This window comes from Protopterus annectens, chromosome 5.part0 (assembly GCF_019279795.1).
Source record: "Protopterus annectens isolate FY-2018-M chromosome 5.part0, PAN1.0, whole genome shotgun sequence".
Lineage (NCBI taxonomy): Eukaryota > Metazoa > Chordata > Ceratodontiformes > Protopteridae > Protopterus > Protopterus annectens.
In genome coordinates, this window is record NC_056735.1 from 308270425 (window position 1) to 308288276 (window position 17852).

Sequence of the window (17852 nt, forward strand, 5' to 3'; positions counted from 1 at the left end):
CCACCATGACCTCTGCCCTAACCCTAAGGTCAGACACTGCAGCAGTGAAGGACATAGCAGGTCCTCCACTATGGTGCGATAGTCATGAACCTTAGGGCTGGGGCATGGGTTGGGAGGGGATAGCTTTACTAATCCCCTTACCCTAACCCATGCCCTAACCCTAAGGTCCGTGACTATCGCACCATAGTGGAGGACATAGCTTGTTTTTTATGTCCTCCACTGTGCTGCGGTGTTTTCAGTGAAGTGCACTTACGCAAAAGTTCACTTTCATTAAAGTGAACTTTCGCAGAAGTAAACCTTCCTATTACAAGTTCAAAGTAGTGAACTTTCATTCTTGTAATAGGAATCCATATATATATATATATATATATATATATATATATATATATATATATATATATATATATATATATATATATATATATGTGTGTGTACACATATGCATACCTATATATGGAGTACATTCAGACATCAGGTCCACAGTCTCAAAACACCTTCCTGCACAGCTACACAGTTCTGCCTTGCTACAACACAGACAGGTACCACATATGGACACAGCCTGACATTAGGGGGGTATATGTAGGGCCAGATTGGAGGTAACCCTATTACACACCTATGGCATTCCTGCATGCTACAATACAGGTTAACCTGAGTATCATGCAAGAAGTGGGCTGTGGAACCCAAGTGTCCATCATTATGACATTACTTCCACCACCAGCTATTGGCCCCAGTAATATACATACTTCCCAATACACAACACACACTATGATGGCTTACATCTTATCAGTCAGTGCTGCTCTGCACAGTTGACGGGTATGGCCCACTACCTACAGGGACAGTCTCTATTGTCCTTAGCAGTTGTTCAGCTGAACACCATTACAACAACACCTGATGGCACATATAAATCATTCCACATCATCTATCCCATTATTATGGGCCAAGTACTACAGTCAATTACCTGCATATATATTTCACATACTTGTTGTGTGAATGATGTCACTTCTGGAAAGTTTGTTGGATGTTTTTTTTTTTTTTTTTTTTTTGTCTCTCTCTCTCTCTCTCTCTCTCTCTCACCCTCCCTCCCTCTCTCTCAATAGATTGCAGCATGGCTTTTGTAGGTGATGCACATGATCGGGTGATGGCTTCTACACCAGTGTCCTCCACTTGCTAGCTGCATGCAGAATGCTGTGTAGTACTTCCAATTACCACTGTCATGGCAACCAACTACTATAAATCCCTACATCATGTGGGCATGGTCCCTTTACCTTTGCTGTATGGTGGACATCTTTCCTGTGTGTGGGCAGCAGTGTTACAGACAGCAGGTAGCAATACCTCTTACAAGAGAACCTGCACACTCAGGCCAGCTACATATATGTAGGAGGTTACAGAACTACAGACAGAGTGTGAGTAGTGTTGTATGCATTGTATAGCACCAGTGTTACAGGGTTTGTGTGTACATACAAGTTTAACTTGGAATGCAGTCTGTCTGCATACCTCTCAACTATGGGCCTATCCACTTGATGACCAGAGGTGTACCTATTATGTTTTGTCTGTCTACCACACAGGTCTTGTGTCAGATATATCACTGGAAGTGTGTGTGTGTGTGTGTGTGTGTGTGTGTGTGTGTGTGTGTGTGTGTGTGTGTGTGTGTGTGTGTGTGTGTGTGTGTGTGTGTTGAGTGCTATCAGTACCTGGCTACATCCATGTCTTTTTCTAACTTCATATTCCTGACTAAGGGTATGATGCAGACTATCCTGTAGCACCAGTGAGTTGCTTAGTGTATGACAACAGTATTTCACATATGGGCCTGTGTTCCAGCTTCTGTCCTCCACCTACATGCCAGGCTTTGTCCATATGACATGCTTTCAGGGGTTGTTATGTAGTGGGCTGTGAATATGTCATGCTGCCATTCCTGCCATCAGTCCACTGCTGTTGTGGCCCCCACACATATTGTGGGGTTGGGTCCATATATGTGTGGGCTTCATCTACACAATACATGTGTACCCTTATGCACTCCAGAGGCCAGTGTATGTAACAGTGGTATATGGCCCTGTATTATTCAGTCTATGTGGGAGATGCACCATAACTAACCTAGGCTGTTACAACATGTGGGGGTATCAGGGGTAAGCTGCCTTAAGGTATCTGGTGTACATTACCATACAATTCACCTAGGTTAAATGCAGGCCTACTGCTTCCTGCCATACAGACTGTTCTGTTTGTCAGTGTGATTGTGATGGTGTCAGTTATGCCTTGTTATGTAAAAGATACATCCGATTGTGTCAACTGAGGTCTTTACCCCCTAGGGATTGTGTACAGAGTGTAGTTAGAGGCTGCTGGACTATACATCTGCATTACTTACTGTTGATTGATTGTTATCCTGTGGCCCAGTCTGTCTTTGCTATTGTACTACATGAAGGCCTCGGCCTGGACAGCGACATATGTAAACCTTTCCAGACTACTGTATTAATATAACTATTTCACAGTTGCATTACTCTGTTTATATGTATGTCAGAGTTTAAACAGCTATATGACATGGCATATACAACTGTAATAGTACACAAATAAAGCTTTCCCATGTATGCAAACCTGTGTGTGGTGTTATATCCTTTGACCTCTCTGTGGGTATATGTTGCAGGCAAAAATTGTCATTTGTGTGGGTGGCTCATACAGTGTCCAGTTGGTAAGGTGGTAACTGTAGGCATAGTGTCTGTTCTGTATTGTGTGCACCTTCTACATATGTATCTTCCTATACATATCTGTGTGTGTATGTGTAGTTACATATATCTCTCTCTCTCTCTCTCTATATATATATATACATATATATATGTATATATCTATCTAAATATATATATATATATATATATATATATATATATATATATATATATATATATATATATATCAGCACATATGTGTCTGTGTAGATGTATCTTAGGAATGTTGATTGCTTCCACATTGTACATTCCCTATGGTAGCCAGACTTTACCGCATGATATGTTACTGATACCAGCCTGACATCATACAGGTGGGATGGAGTACTGTTAACATCTTGTGCCCATGTTGAGTCAGGTCCTGGTTATGGGATTTGCAACAGTTGGTATTGTATTGCAGAGCAGACGTGTTTGGCTGTGGGGGGGGGGGGGTTGATATCTATACATACAAGACGTATGTTCTTTGGGCCCCCTCACCCCCATTAACTGTGCATGTAGACATATATGTTTTTGTTATGTTCTCTTTTATATCTATAGATATATGTCTGCATATACCTATTATAGATATATATTTATGCATATATATATATATATATATATATATATATATATATATATATATATATAGAGCTGTGTGTGTGTATATATATATATATATATATATATATATATATATATATATATATTGCTGTATATATACATATATATATATATATATATATATATATATATTGTATATATATATATATATATATATATATATATATATATATATATATATATATATATATATATATCTAGAGACATATAGATGTAGACATATATATATCTATAGATGTATGCATATGTATGTATATATATATGTAGGTTCATAGATTCATAGATAGGTACTAGGCTATCTGCCCGAGGACATTTTTAAGCCTAGCCAGAGTGTGTTGGCTTTCGCTGCCCCATTGATTAATTAACTGAGCCTCTGTCAAGCAGAACCAATGAAGTGATCCCAGGGAATGTATTGTCTGTTACCCATCCACTCGTCAAGGCTTCTCTTGAAGAGTGTTAGTGAGGGGCTCTGCCTAATGTAGTTAGGAATTTTGTTTCAAAGCATGGGGAGTCCCTTTGACAGGAATCTATCTCTCCAGCATGTTCTATTTATTGTTGTGGCGAGGTTTAGCTCACTAGAGCACGTGGCTTGCAGTGACTTGAATTTCTTTAGGTGGAGCATGTCCATCAAATCTGAGTTGGATATGGCTTTGTAAGTCAGGCAGAGATCACCTCTGAGTAAGCGATATGCCACAGAGTACAGCTGGAGTTTTTTAAGTCGGGCTGCATAGGACATATGTTTGAGGCCAGTAATCCTCTTGGTGAGGTGCTTTTGTGGTCTTTCCAGCTGTTGGAAGTGTCTTGTGAGGTACATCCCAAATGGGGAATTGTACTATATGATGGGTCTGATGAGTGATGAGTAGAAGGCACTATAACCTCTTTATTTCTAGATGTGAACCCCTTAGTAATTAGATGGGCCACATAGAAGGATTTCCTAACTACTTTGGCAATATGATTGTCAAAGGAGAGATTACTATCTACCTGGGTCCCCAGATCTCTTATTACCTCTTCTGTATTAAGGGGGCTGCCACCTATGTGGTAATTCGTGGGTGTTTTGTTTTTCCCAAACGGGATGACTATGCATTTTTTGGCATTTAGCTTCAGGCCATGACTTTGACACCAGGTGTCTGTCTCAGTAAGGCATTTTTGAAGAATGTCCGTGTCAGCCGGAGAGTCAGTTATGGCTCCCAGTTTGCAGTCATCGGCAAAATTGGTTAGCCATAGTCCTCCTGTGTTTGCCTGTACTTCTGAGAAATATATGCCAAATAGTAGGGGTCCCAGAACCGAGCCTTGCGGGACACCACTTGTGACTGGTTTAGAGCCGGACCTGGAGCCCGCTATTCTTACAGTGTGAGTTCTGTCTGTAAGCCAGTTGGCAACCCATCTTGTGATGTAGGGGTTTATGTTCAGGCTGGTGAGTTTTTCTATAATACCTGAGTGAGGAATGGTGTTGAACGCCTTGGCGAGATCAAGGTAGGCTGTGTGAACCACCTTTCCCTCATCTATGGCCTTGGTGACTGACTCAAAGAAGTCAACCAGGTTTATTAGTCATGATCTGCCCTTAACAAAGCCGAACTGGGTCGAGTCAAGTGTTTGGAGGTTACCAATGTCTTTGTTAATGAGTTCCATGATGATGAGCTCCATAGCCTTGCAGACCAGGTTAGTCAGGCTTATGGGGCGATAGTTACCAGGGTCAGTTGTGGCCCCTCCTTTATAGAGCAGAATAACCATTGCTGTGCACCATTTTATGGGCATGTAGCCTGTGGAGAGGCTGAGGATGAACAGCGTGTTTAGGTGGGGGGTTAGTTCGTTCTGTAGTTTGTGCAAGATGCAGCCTGGGACACCATCTGGCCCCACAGATGCTGTGTTTTTGGCTTTTGAAAGGGCTGTTTTCACCTGTGCTTCTGTGATTTCCGGGACACTACACTTTTCTGGCATTGTTGTGGGCCCTTTTGAAGGTGAGCAGGAGGTGAAGTTTGCACTGAATCTATCTGCCAGGATGTTGGCAATATCAGCAGATTCAGTATATTTTGTGCTATTTTGCACTAGCTCAGAGCATATCTGCGAGTTGCCACTTAGATTCTTGACATAGCTAAAGAAGGCTTTGTGGTTATCTTTCGAATCCTTGGCTATTTTTCTTTCGAAGTTAGCCTTGGATGATTTTATGAGGGACCTTAGTTTCTTACTGATACTGATCAGGGATGTCTTTCCTTCTTGGGATTTGCTTATTTTCTGAACTAGTTTCCTCCTTCTGCTGTATAACCTGTTTATGGTAGGGTCCACCAGACCGGTTTTCTTCTCTTAGGGGAGTGAGTCTTGGTCTTGCTAGGGATGGCTTGATCCATGCATCCTTGTAGGTGTTCATAGAGTGCAATTGTAAAGGATTCTGTATCTTGGGCGGTGTTATCCTTTAGCGTGTGGGCTGTGAAACTTACCACCTCTGCCTTAAGTAAGGTGAAGTTTGCTTTAGAAAAGTTTTTCACTGTGGTTTCCTTGGTTGGGGGTGGTGGTGGGGTGTTGATATCCAGGGTGATTAGTTTATAGTCTGATCTAACCAGTGATGGGTTGACCTCTGGTACAGAACACCTGTCGCCCATGTTGGTGATGACCAGGTCCAATATGTTGTGGCCTCTAGTAGGGGAGTTTACCAGCTGATCCAGGGCATTTGAGTTGATAAATTCCAGGAAGCACTGAGCCTGGGAGTTTGTACTCAAGTAGTTGTCCCAGTTAATGGTAGTTGAAATCGCCCAATATCAGGGTGTTTGGTAGGACCCTCATGTTTTCCAGTGTCTCCAGAAAGGCAGAGTGGTGGTCCTGGGTCATGGAGGGTGATCTGTAGAAGGCCACAATTTGCATTGCAGATTTGCCCGATGTTAGTTGCACGTGGATGATCTCAGAGGTATCATGCTGTGCCACTAACCTGGAGGTGTGAGTGTCCTTGATGAATATGGATACACCCCCTCCTCTTGTGTTTTAGTCCGTGTTCTGTGGCCGAAATGTGTGGTATGAGTTGTAGCCCAGTAGTGCTGGAGTGCTCTCTGGAGCCTTGAACCAGGTCTCAGTTAATGCACAGATGTCGACGTTCTACATACTTAGGAGTGCTTCGAGTGCATGCATTTTAAGATTTAAACTCCTGGCATTGAGTAGCATAACCCTTATATATATATATATATATATATATATATATATATATATATATATTTATATACATATATATATATATATATATATATATATATATATATATATACATACATACATAGCTACATATATAGATATGTTATATCAGTTTAGATATAAATATATATATATATATATATATATATATATATATATACACACACTCACACACACACACATAAATCTATATGTTTAAATACTTTTCCTGTACTGTTGAATGACTGGGCAGGATTATATGTTTGTGAAAACATCAGGGTTATGTATAACTGAGATAGCTTAGTGGTAAATCACATTGGCTGTGGTGTGCAGGGTCCTGGGTTCAAGACATGCAAAGGCTGTTTATTTTGTTGCTGGGCAGAACAAGGGCCATTGGATACAGAGTGATTAAGGCACTTTAAAGCAGTTGTAAGCAGGTTTGCATGGAGGTAAGCACTGCTAACTTCCGGTTTCGGTTTCTTATACTCAGTTAGGTTCTAAATTGCTTAACCTGTGCAGGCATTGCTTAACCCTGATTAAACAAACTTAAACCCGCTTACTGCTGCTTAAAAGTGCTTACTCCCGCTCACCCCTTTATTCATTTCTTTAAAAGAAAAGAAAAAATGGTTGATAGGAAAGTGGTGAAAAAGGGGCACAAAGAAGGAAAGACAGTAAGGAAAATAGCTAGGGATGTGCAGGAGTGTGTAGGGAAGGTCCATAGCTGCCCATTTCTTCTAGAGCAACAGCTGTGCATATACACTGAATTTGGAGGTAGATTTGGACACTCAAAGCCCTGAGAGAGGGGTGAGGACAACAAAAATGTTGTGATGCTAATTAGACCATATTACATGTGTCCAGTGGACATGTGTGCAATATGGACAGCTATGTATGCGGTGATAATTTTTTTTGGGAACAGATTTCCCTTTTTTTTTTCAGGTGAGAGTGGGATGTTGGGGAGGGATAGTAGGTATGCACTGCGTACCCCCATGCAAACGGACTTAAACCCGCTTACTAGTGCTTACATATGCTTACTCCTGCTTACTACTGTTTAATAGTGTTTTCACTTGCTTACTAGTGCTTACTCCCACTTACCACTGCAGTAATTTAGACAGTAATTTTTAATGGTTCTTGGGAAGGCGGGGGATTTGGAAGCTGTATGGAGTTATCAGTCATTACACATTATACCTTCCATTTGTACCCCTGATTCCTGTGTACATATACTGTAGGGGGCACATGTATTATCTGTGAACTTTGCAACGTTATGACACTGACACCTCACATCTGCATTTAATGCAGTACTCCAGTTCACAAATATTTATTTAGTAGGTTATGCAACTAAAAATATTGGTCATAAAGTGATTTGACATGGAAAATGGACTGTACTGCAGGGGGACTCAAATGGAATGACTGCTCGTAAGGCGAATGCTCTGCCCACTACACTATTGCTGTACTGCTTCATTTGCATATATCTTGCTTTTTATCCTCTTCTGCCATTTAAGCTGCATTAGCCGTAGCTAAGTGATGGGCAGACCCGCACAGCTACAGTTAAATTTAAAATGTTTCATAAAAAAAAAAACTTTATATTTGTTGGTTTAACTATTGCTCTTGTACACATGGGGGATGTTGCTGGGGGTATGCTTACACCTATGAGTGGTCTCACTCATTCTTTTCTGACTTGTCTGCTGTTCTTCATTGCAGAGATTTGTATATTCTGAGAGCTCTGCTCTCAGACATGCCCCCTGCACTCTTACACGCTCTGTGTAAGATTAGGAGCTCAGTCAGTGTGCCTTCATTAATATGCATGGCGCGCTGCCGTCCTGCTCCTAAACGGCTGCTTCCGTGCAGGACTAAGCTAGTCCTGCATGGAAGGATAGTGAATCTGGGGGTGAGTGTTGACAAAAGCCTAACAGCACCAATTTTCTTAGTGGTACTGATAGGAGAATAAATTAAAATGTTGGGTTTTTGCCTTAAAATCTGAATTGCCATTGTACAATGCCAAGTGACTTGCAAATGTAGATGTAAAAAAAAACATAAAAATTAAAAATAATAAAAATAAAAAACTGACACGTTAATTTTTTTAGCAACATTTGCATTATGATAGCTTGCATTTCTGTAACACATCATCAGGCTTTCAGGTAATGACAAGTCTTAAGAAAGGTGCCACACAGGAGATTTCATAAGCTCATTTTTTCACACCATATACAAGTAATAATGACATGTTTTTAAAGGAGATGTATTGCTCTCATGAGTACCACTTGGGAGATGTGGATAATTAATCCAGACTAAAATTATAAATATTTCCACATTTATCATGTTACTGATTTTATTTTCTCACACTTTAGAAAGTGCCATATTTTACAGCATGCAGATCAAATTTTGTAATTACAGCTAAGAATAGTTCAATTTCTAACAACAAAATATTTGTGTCACTGTGAATAGTACCTTGAAATTATCAAAACCCCTGGAAGCAAGCCAAGTATTATTGTTGCTGTCACACATATGTTACTGTGCTAACATGTTGATCCATAGAGAAAGTTACACAACAGCTGTCATTTTGGAAATCACTACAAAGTATTTTTAGCAGTATACATATGCTAGTGTTATTTCAATTAAATATGACCAGTTTTATGCTTAACAGCAATTCACATAGACTATAAGTAATTTATCATTCATTAGACATAGTTGGGTTATTCCATTCATAATAAAGATTATGTGACACTGTTTATTCTGATCCCTTCAGTAAAACTAAATGTAGCCAGGATTTGAACCCAACATTACCCCTACCTTTTCTCCATAACTTAATGCATTAACACCTTGGGCCATAGCGAAAGGTAATTGACAAGTGCATTGTCAGGTGTGTTGAGAAAAGTGTATTGGAAGCAGTCTGATTCATGCTACTGATGGTATTCCAATGTAAATGTTGAGTTTTTCCTTGGGAAGTAAACCACTTTTCACTGCACATGATTACTGACAGTCTCTGTTGCACAATGCCAAGAAGCTTGTAAATGATGAAGCTAATAAAAAAGAGAAAAGAAAGAATCTGCCTGTGTGATGATTTCTGAGCTCTGTGGTCTTAAACCATTACAATGTGGACATTAAGGATCCAAGTTTTAAACCTTGAAACCATGTCATTAGCATGAAACATTTGGAAGAGGAACTGCATGTGCCACATGCAGAAAGAGCTTTATGAGGCAGAGAAAGGGGAGCACAAACACTCAAGCTTTAGCATTCTAAAACTTTACAATTATGGAGCAACATCTCCATGTTATCAAGTTGACCTTTCTCATTTCACAGCTGAGATCTGCATGTGTTTGACATTTGCACTAATTAACCTGAAAAATCATGTGACATTAATGACAAATGTATGCAGTAAAAGAGTGTACTCTTCCCTTTCTTTCATGAGCAGTAACTGTGTTTGTATACATTTGCAAAGCAATGCCATTATGCTTTAAAGTATTTACATATGTCTGCTTTGTATGCTTCTCTTTCATGTACTTCACATAACTTAGACTTTATGATTGCAGGCAAGTTTACTTCTTAAACTCATATTCAGAAATGTGTTATAATGTTTTATCTCCTAAGTAAATCAAAGTAACCTCATATTTCTTTTGTTAGTGTATTCTCCCTGACACTCCTTATGTAAGTGTGCATCAAAGTGGCAGGACTGTTAAAGATTTAATTGTTCATGCACTAACTGCTAATGAGTCACAACTGTGAGCCCTTAGCAAGCTCCACTTCTCAATAGTTGCTATTGTACTGCTAGAGTGTGTGCACAGCATCGTGTAGGTCTTCACAGGTTTACCTGCCCAGCACTTCAAGCAGATTGTGTGATTCATGAAAGATGATGAGTTGACTCATGATTCTCATATTCACAGTGTTCAGATGGATTAATCTGCACTCTATAAGTGCAATCTGGTACTAAGGTACTTGATCATAGTAGGGGAGACTACTTAGATTCGCCAACTTCACATACTGTTTTTTGACTGATGCAGTTGCTTTTCATACTTTAATACAAACCTGTGAAGGTGTGTGAATTTCCTTTACAACTCAGTATATTTAAACAGTTGTACTAGCTTATCTTTCAGATAACATAGCCTGGTGTCTGCATCTTGTCCATTTGTGTTGGTATAGAATGTACAGCTGTTGTTATTTGAAGTATCCTCAGTTAATGTTAACATGGCTTTATAGCAACATTGCTCTGTGGATCTGAACATGTGTGAGCACAGTTTATATGAGCAGTAGCAATGTGAAGGCTACATTTAGGACCAAAAACTGTTAAGCCTGTTTTATATACCTGATATCAACAAAGCTTATCCCAAATGGTAACATTTTTTTTTTCATTCCAACCACTTGGTTCATTATTAATGTTGCCATCTATTCTGGAGTTATACATTTTTTTAAACTTACCATGTTTGCCATTGCATTGTTTACTGGGAAGATGGCTTTATAGCTATGGATTGCAAGTATGTAGTGATATGAATTAGTTAGTTAATTTCTGTTAATGAAACCTACAGAAATGTGTATTTGTTTTGTTGTCATTTACTTTACTTCTTTTTCTGATTCTTTCTGGGTTACTATGACTTACCTGAATGGCAGGAATTCGAACGGCCGATGTGCAAAACCACAGTTTCCAAGAGGCAGGAAATCAAACCAAAAGTAGCCGACTGAGGATAGTCAAGCTGCATGGTGTACTCAACCTTTTGACAAGTGACATGCCGAGACTGTGGAGGGAGATCCCGCTTCAGTGAGGAACATGGAAGTAGCCCATTTCCTCACTGTAGTGCATTCTCAGAGTAGGTATATTTAATGTGCAAGGGGTGTGGGGGGCAACACCCCCCCACATGGGGGTTCAGGGGGGCATAGCCCCCCTGCAAAATAGTAGAGGAAAGCTAACTACCACAGCTTGAAGAGGAGAATGTTGAAAGTGCCATAGCACTTGATCTCATCTTGGCATTGGTGATCATGTCACTGACTCTGATGACTGGATAGTCACAACCATGGCCACCCACATCATTAAAATCATCGACCACCTGCTGCCAGATACAGTCATCGAAGGGCTTGTCAGCTACAACAATGGTGATGGTGGGCTTGCACTATTACCTTATGTGGATTTACATAACTTTGTTTTGGAGCCATATCACTGTAAAGGATTTAATAAAATGCAATATATATATATATATATTCACTTTAGAACATCGAAAGCCCATAACATTGAAATTCAAAACATTGAGACCAAAATCTTGAAAATTCTAAACACTGAAAGTTCAAAACATTGAATCCCATAACATTGAAAATACATAGGAAACCAACAATTAATATATGCTAGCAAAACTGCATACAGAAACAAATAAAAACAAACCATATTACACTTCCCCAATGTGCTACACAGAACAAAATGGCAAACATACTATTCTGCGCTTCATGACTATATGTTTAAATTGTAAAAAACTATCCTCAGCCTTCTCTTAGAAACACTATTTCACTGATAAAACATTACACATTACCATATATCTCTGCGATACTTACTGGAGTTTCATAGGTAACCTCAGTTATGTTCCCTTCTTACTTGCTATACTACAACATAATACACATCTTAGTGTAGTGTAGTGCAATCTTGGAGTTGATATATTTAAGTTACAGGGGGTGTGGGCATGCAGCCCCCCACATGGAGGGTGCAGGGGAGGCTTGCCCCTCTGCTTATATGTGAAGAGGTGTAATACGGTTTGTTTTTGATTTGTTTTAGTATGTAGTTGTGCTGGAATATAGTACATGTTGCTTTCCTATGGTTTTTAATGTTATGGGATTCAATGTTTTGAGTTTGCAGTGTTTTGAATTTTCAAGATTTTGGTCTCAATGTTTTGAATTGCAGTGTTATAGGCTTTCAATATTCTAAAGTGAATCCATGTATGTGTGCGTGTGTGTGTGTGTGTGTGTGTGTGTGTGTGTGTGTGTGTGTGTGTGTGTGTGTGTGTGTGTGTGTGTGTGTGTGTGTGTGTGTGTGTGTGTGTGTGTGTGTGTGTGTGTGTGTGTGTGTGTGTGTATATATATATATATATATATATATATATATATATATATATATATATAGGTTTACAATAACTTTTGCTAACTGCAGTCGATCGAGAGTCACAATGTCGAACTGTAGTTTTCCAATGGGTAGTTTTGGAAACTCAAATACATCAACTACACCAGATTGAATGGGTAGTGTAGTTTGAGTATTTGAGTTTGGAATTTTAAGTGGAGATTGTGGTTCAGTGAGTAAGAAGGAATTAACCCATTTCCTCACTGCAGTGTGATCTCAGAGTTGGTATATATAATTTGCAGGAGATGTGGGTGGTGCAGGGGTGCTTGCCCCCCTGCAAAATAGTAAAGTTGGTATGCCATTGACTCTAGAGTGTCACAGCACATGATGGTGTATAGCCTGGGTGACTGACGTCACCTCCTGGTATGCCAAATACATCAAACTACAGGAGTCGATGTATTCAGTTTTGAGTTTGCTGCTTGTTTGCAGTTATGGTTTTCCAGATTTTGGTTTGACGTTGAGGCCGGTCAGTGAATGCAATTTCAAGGTTTCAATAGTAAACCTATATATATATATATATATATATATATATATATATATATATAAGCAGTATCCTGCCATCACCCAGAATGATACCGCAGTACAAACAAAAAAAATATTGACTTCAACAATTGGCTACGTTTCTGGTGTTATTATAAGGGGATCCAGTATCGGTCTGCTTGGGATGATATGTTTGACAGACCTCAATGCTTTGCCAGAGATGGCCTGCATCTGTCAACCCTGGGTTTCCAGGTACTGGCTAAGGCTATTGCCACCCCTATAGTGCATTTTTTAGGTGGAGTTCCAAAGACAAAATTACCACCATAACAGCTATAAATAAATGTAATCTGAGGGTCATGCTGCTCAGCGCTAGAAGTCTAAATCTCAAGATGCACTCACTCAAAGCACTCCTCAAAATGGAGAACATCTACATTTGTGTTATAATGGAGACCTAGTTTAAAGTGGCGGAAAGTACCCCTGCACTACCAGGTTATAAATCATTCCACACCTTTTGGCCCTGAAACCTTGACCAAAGCTTCAAAGGCGGTGATGTCTCCATATTCATAAAGGATATGCACACCTCCAGACTAGTAGCCCAGCATAATGCATCTGAGGTACTTCAGGTACAACTAACACTGGGTAAGACTGCGATCCAGGTCATAGCCTGCTATAGGTCCCCAACCATGTCCCTAGACTCTCACTCCACATTCCTAAGTACCCTGGAATTTATCACGGTCCAACCCAACATTCTCATACTTGGAGACTTCAACTACCCCTCCATCAACTGGGAAAACTACTCAAGCTTCAATGAACTGGCCCAATGCTTCCTGGAATTCATCAGTTCCAATGCCCTGGACCAGCTCACTCTTACCCCCACTAGAGAAAGCAACATCCTTGACCTGGTTATTACTAACATGGGTGACAGTTACTCTACACCAATAGTCAATTCCTCTATGGTTAGATCTGACCACAAACTAATCACCATGGAAAACCACATCCCCCGCCCCCACAAAGTTATCCACCATGAAAAACTTCTCCAAAGCTGACTTTGGACTCCTAAAAATAGAGGTGGCTAACTTCACGGCACCCATGCCAATGGAAAATAGATGCATGACTGCCGAATCATACACCAATGCACTGTACGAACACGTACATAAATGCATGCAACTAGCCATACCCAACAGAACCAGGACACTCTCCTCCAAAAAAAGGAAGAGAGTCTGGTGGTCCCCTGCCACCAATAAACTCTACAACAGAAGGAAGGAACTGTTGCAGAAAAAGGTGAAGTCTCAAGACTGGAAAAATGTCCCTATTAGACTCAACAAAAAGTTGAGATCTCTCATCAAAACCTCCAAAGCCAGCTATGAAGGCAGAATTGGGGCAGACACAAAAAACAACCACAAAGCCTTCTTTAGTTATATCAAGAATCTCCATGGCAATACCCATATTTGCTATGAGTTACTGCACAATGGTACCTACTATACTGAGCCAACAGATATTGCCAACATGCTGGCCGACAGATTCAGTGCCACCTTTACCCCTTTCTCTCTCCCTAAAGGACCAGTCTCAATATCAGAAGAATGCCAGGCACCCTGCATTACTGCAGCACAGGTTAAAGCTGTATTGTCTAAGGCCAAGAATACAGCTTCCATGGGACCCGACAATATTCTTGGCTGTGTTCTACATGAATTACAAAGTGTACAACAGAACCCAAATGACACATAGCCCACAGACTCAGTGTGCCAGTCAACCACAGCCAATAAGACAAAACAAATTTCCCAACACATTAGTCATAGGTGACTCTATAGTCAGGCACACTGATGTCCCACTCACCAGGCTAAACAAGGAGAAGGTTACTGTCAGCTGCCTATCGGGTGCCAGGATCTGCCACATAACCCACGGACTCAGGTCACTCCACAACAAGTACAAATATGACTCTGTCATTGTCCATGTTGGTGTGAATGATCTGAGATGTACCTCACTGCACTACATGAAAAGAGACATGGAAAAGCTCTCCGATCTTGTAGCCCAGGCAGGTATGACCCTAGCCCTGAGTAGCATTCTGCCATCGCCCGGAATGATGCCATAGTACAAGGACAAAATGATTGACTTCAACAATTGCCAGGCTTCTGGTGTCATTCTAAGGGGATCCAGTATCTGTCTGCTTGGGATGACATGGTCGACAGACCACGATGCTTTGCCACAGATGGCCTGCACCTGTCACCCCTGGGATTCTGGATACTGGCTAAGGCTCTTGCTGCCCCTATAGTGCCTTTTTTAGGCAGGGTTCAAATGACAAATTCACCACCATAACAGGAACAGGCAAGCAAAAACTGAGGGTAATGCTACTCAATGCTAGAAGTCCAAATCTCAAAATGCACTCACTCAAGGCACTCCTTAAAATGGAGAACATCGATATCTGTGCAGTGACTGAGACCTGGTTCAAGGCTCCAGAGAGCACCCCTGCACTACCAGGTTATAACTCATACCACACTTTTTGGCCATGTAACCTGGACCGAAACACCAAAGGCAGAGGTGTGTCCATATTCATTAAGGATATCCACACCTCCAGGCTAGTTGCTCAGCATAATGCATCCGAGGTTATCCAAGTGCAACTACCTCTGGGCAAAACTGCAATCCAATTTGTAGCTTGCTACAGATCCCCCACCATGCCCCAGGATTCCCACTCCTCTTTTCTTGATGTACTGGAAAATATTAGGTTTCAACCAAACACCCTAATAATGGGCGACTTCAACTACCCCACCATTAACTGGGAAAACTACTCTTGTACCAACTCCTTTGCAAAAACGCTTTCTGGAATTCATAAACTCCAATGCCCTAGATCAACTTATCCACACCCCCACCAGTGGCAACAATATCCTAGACCTAGCCATTATCAACATGATTGAACGGTGTTCCACACCTGAAGTCAACTCCTCGTTGGTCTGATCCGACCATAAGCTTATCACCCTTGATATCCACATACCGCCCCCAACCCCCATTAAGGAAACCACAGTAAAAAAGTTCTCCAAAGCCAAATTCATGCTTCTTAAGACAGAAGTGGTGAACTTCATGACACCCATGCAGATGGACAATACAGTTACAACTGCTGAATCCTACACAAATGCACTCTATAAGCACGTACACGAGTGCATGGATTGTGCTACCCAAACAGAACCAAGATGCTATCCTCCAAAATAAGAAAGCCAATTTGGTGGTCCCCTGCCATAAGCAAATTGTACAACAGAAGGAAGAAATTGTTGCAAAAGAGAGTAAAATCCCATGAGTGGGGGAGCTCCCTGGTCAGCCTCAGTAAGAAACTGAGATCCCTTATAAGATCCTCCAAAGCTAGCTACGAAAACAAAATTGCCACTAAATCCAAGGACAACCACAAAGCATTCTATAGCTATGTCAAGACTCTAGATGGCAACACCCAGATCTGCTCTGAGTTACAGAATAAAGGCACAAAAATTACAGAACCAACTGATATTGCCAACATCCTGGCAGATAGGTATAGTGCTAACTTTACCCCCCTCTCACCCCCTAATGGGCCCATATCTATACAGGAAGAATGCAGAGTCCCTGTAATCACAACTACTCAGGTAAAAGCTGCACTCTCTAAAGCCAAAATCACAGCATCCATGGGAATGGACAACATCCCAGGCTGCGTTTTACATGAACTTCAGAACGAACTGGCTCCCCACCAAAGCACCATGTTCAATAGTCTCACATCAGGCTTTGTGCCCACTGAATGGTGCACAGCAACAGTTATCCCACTCCACAAAGGGGGAGCCACCACTGATCCTGGGAACTATCGACCTATTAGCCTGACAAGCCTGGTCTGCAAGGCCATGGAACATATCATCATGGAACTCATAAACAAAGACATTGGTAACCTCCAAACACTGGATCCCACTCAGTTCGGGTTTGTGAATGGCAGATCATGCCTCCTGAACCTGATAAACTTCTTTGAGGCAGTCACCAAAGCCATGGATGAGGGTAAGGTGGTTCACACAGCCTATCTTGACCTCATCAAGGCTTTCAACACCATCCCCCATTCTGGAATTATAGCTAAACTTACTAAACTAGGTATAAATCCCTACATCACAAGATGGGTTGCCGACTGGCTCTCTAACAGAACCCACACTGTAAAAGTTGCAGACTCCAAATCTGACCTCAAAGCAGTGACAAGTGGAGTACCACAGGGTTCCATCCTGGGACCTCTCCTGTTTGATATCTACTTCTCTGAAGTACAGGCTAACACAGAAGGTGTCTGGCTAATGACGTTCACAGATGACTGCAAACTAGGAGCCATAGTCAAGTCCCCAAATGATGTAGACATCCTGCAGAAGGGCCTCACTGAGACAGATGCCTGGTGTCAGAGCCATGGCCTCAAGCTCAATGCCAAAAAGTGCAGTGTCATCCCCTTTGGTAAAAACTCTGTACCCATGAACTACCACATAGGCAGAAATCTACTTAACACCAAATACTTGATAAGAGACCTTGGGACCCAGGTGGACAGTAGTTTCTCCTTTGATAGTCACATCGCCACAGTAGGCAGGAAGTCCTTCTACGTGGCATACCTCATCATAAAAGGATTCTCATCCAGGAAAAAAGAGGTCATTGTTCCCCTCTACTCATCACTCATTAGACCCATTATAGAGTACAACACCCCTTTTGGAATGTACCTCACAAGACATCTGCAGCAGCTGGAAAGGCCACAGAAGTACCTCACAAAGAGGATTACTGGCCTCAAACAAATGCCCTACACTGACCGCCTCAAAAAACTCCAGCTTTACTCCGTAGCATATCGCCTACTCCGA